At 33.6% G+C, this 2,809-nt stretch overlaps 1 non-coding gene across 1 annotated transcript; it reads left to right on the top strand.

Moving 5' to 3' along the window:
- Positions 1 to 314: 314 nt before the first annotated feature.
- Positions 315 to 387, top strand: TRNAG-UCC (transfer RNA glycine (anticodon UCC)). The gene has a single exon. It is a non-coding gene; the product is annotated as a tRNA-Gly (tRNA).
- Positions 388 to 2,809: the final 2,422 nt, after the last annotated feature.

Below are 2,809 nucleotides of genomic sequence, written 5' to 3'. Positions count from 1 at the left end.
AGTGTCTCTATCACTTTTGAGCTTTTTTTTCCCCACGTGCAGAAAAGTCATTGATTCACTTGCCCTCTCATGCTTTGAGTTATCACAAAACTTTTTTAAGTAAAAAGAAGATTCTTTCCACCTAACACAACCCCATTTGTAAGCACCAAAAAAGAAAAAAAAGTGATAAAGATAAAAGAGAATAAATAGGCTAATGAATAAAAAGAGACAGAAAGTTTGTGCACAATGTCTCAAGAGGTTTGAAAAAATAACTGAGGGTATTTAGATGAGAAAAGAAATAGCATAAGAATAGATTTTTGGGGGGGGAGGGGGATTCTCTGATGGTTCAGTGGTTAAGATTCTGCACTTCCAATGCAGGGAGTGCAGGTTCAATCCCTGTTTGGGGAACTAAGATCCCACACGCTGCATGGCAAGGCTGTAAACAAATAAAACAAACAAAAGAACAGATTTTTTAAAAAATTTCTTGAAGAAGTTTTATTAGTGGTCTTTACATTCATTGAGTCAGGGAGCACTATCTGCTGTTGCTCAAAGCAACGAAGCCCCTGGAAATAAAAAAGAAATCAAACTCACTTCTCTCTGAATCTGTCCTTCCTCTACCATGTCTTTTAGAAATTAGACATTGAAAAGAGACAGTGCCATTTGGCGTATATTGGAAGATTAGGTATTTTGTCTCCTAAAACAGAAGAAATTTATATTTTTAAGGACAGTTTCCTGAAATAAATTTGCCATTGCTTCTGCAGGAGAGGAAAAGAATTAATTAATATTTGTTAGTAATAATAGTAAAAATAACAGCCCTAAACATTTGTCAAGTGTTTATTATGACCCCATTATGTAACTGGTATCCAAAACCATGGTCTTGCCTAATAGTCCAATAATTTTGCTCCTCAAAGAGTGTAACAGAATTACAAGTCCTGCTCCTCAACCTATAGAACAGAATCTACATTTTTAAAAGATTCCCAGGAAAACACCAACAAAGTGAAAAGACAGCCGGCTGAATGGGAGAAAATATTTGCAAATCATATAACTAATAAGTGGTTAATAGCCAAAGTATATAAAGAACTCATGCAACTCAATAGCAAAAAATAAAATCTGATTTTAAAATGTGCATTTTTCCAAAGAAGACATACAGATGACCAACAGGCACATAAATAGATGCTGCTAAACATCATGAATCACAGTGAGATATTACCTCACATCTGTCAGAATGGCCATCATCAAAAAGACAAGAATTAACAAGTGCTGGTGAGAATGCAGAGAAAAGGGAACTCTTGGGCATTGTTAGTGGGAATGTAAACTGGTGCCTCCACCGTATGGAGGTTCCTCTAAAAATTAAAACTAGAGTCACAGTATGAACCAACAATTCCACTTCTGGGTATCTACTCAAAGGGAATGAAAAAGTAATTAGGAAAAATATATGCACCCCCATGTTTATTGTTGCACTATCTATAATAGCCAAGATATAGAAACAACCTGAGTGTGCATTAATGGATGAATGGATAAAGAAGTTGTAGTTTATACAGATATATATACACATACATGTGGTTGTGGTATGTATACACAATGAAATATTATTAAGCCATTAAAAAGAATGAAATCTTGCTATTTGCTAATACTGGAGGGTATTATGCTAAGTGAAGTAAGTCATAAAAAGAAAGACAAATATTACATGATCTCACTTATAGGTGGAATCTTAAAAAACAAAAAATAAAATCCAAGCTCATAGATACAGAAAACAAACTGGTGGTTGCCAGAGGTGTGAGGTGGGGTGGAATGGGGGTTGAAATGGATAAAGGAAGTCAAAAGGTATAAAATGCAGTTATAAGATAAGTAAGTCGTGAGGATGTATGTACAGCATGACAACTAGAGTTAGTAATAATACTTAGAAATTTGAAGTTGTTGAGATAGTAGATCTTAAAAGTTCTTATTACTAGAAGAGATTTCTGTAGCTAAGTATGGTGATGGTTATTAACTAGACATATTGTGGCAATCACTGTGTAATTTATACAAATATCAAATCATGTTGAAGATCTGAAATGAATGTAACATTGAATGTCAATTATACTTTAAAAAAAAAAAACCCAGGTAACTCATAAGTACAATAAAGTTTGAGAAGCACTGATCCTTAACATTAAGAGATGGTTTTTTCCTCTTTTTCTTCCTCAGCCTTAGTCATTTGGGATTCTTTAGTGTGCAATAATGATTTGGACTAATATGAGCTTGAAAAATGCAAAGGCATATGAATGCTAATGTGTTGCAAGAAGATTCTGAAAGTGATGGCATCTTTTCCACCTTGACTATTTTGAGGCCAAGGAAATGCAGCCAATAGTTAGAAATTCTTTTCTAGTCATCTATACCTGACCTTTTCAGGTGAATTAGTTTTAGTCTCAAATAAAAGAGCTATAGGTTGAACAGGTGAAAATAGACTACAAGGAAATCAAATGGAGAGACCACTGCTAGCAGAATTTCTGATTCAGGTGGATATTCGTTAGTATACCCTTTCTGTTGGACAACTTGACAATATGGATTAAGAAAACCAAGTATCTTTGACCATTCCTAAGAATTTATCTAAAATACATATTCAAAGATGCACACAAAGATTAGTGATTGAAAATTTGTATGTGCTATTACTTGTATTAGTGAAAATTATACGTCACTTAGATATTCAACACAATAATGGAATGATTAATCAGATTATGATGTAGCCACATGATAATTATCCAATTAATGTAGTCAATTAATATGCAGCTAATAAAATTTTATTTTTGATTTGGGAAAAGCTCCCAATATGCTAAATGTAAAGGTAAGCTCA

The sequence above is a fragment of the Muntiacus reevesi genome, chromosome 8 (assembly GCF_963930625.1).
Source record: "Muntiacus reevesi chromosome 8, mMunRee1.1, whole genome shotgun sequence".
Lineage (NCBI taxonomy): Eukaryota > Metazoa > Chordata > Mammalia > Artiodactyla > Cervidae > Muntiacus > Muntiacus reevesi.
Note: the sequence above shows the minus strand (reverse complement) of the source record. Positions and strands in the feature narration are given on the sequence as shown.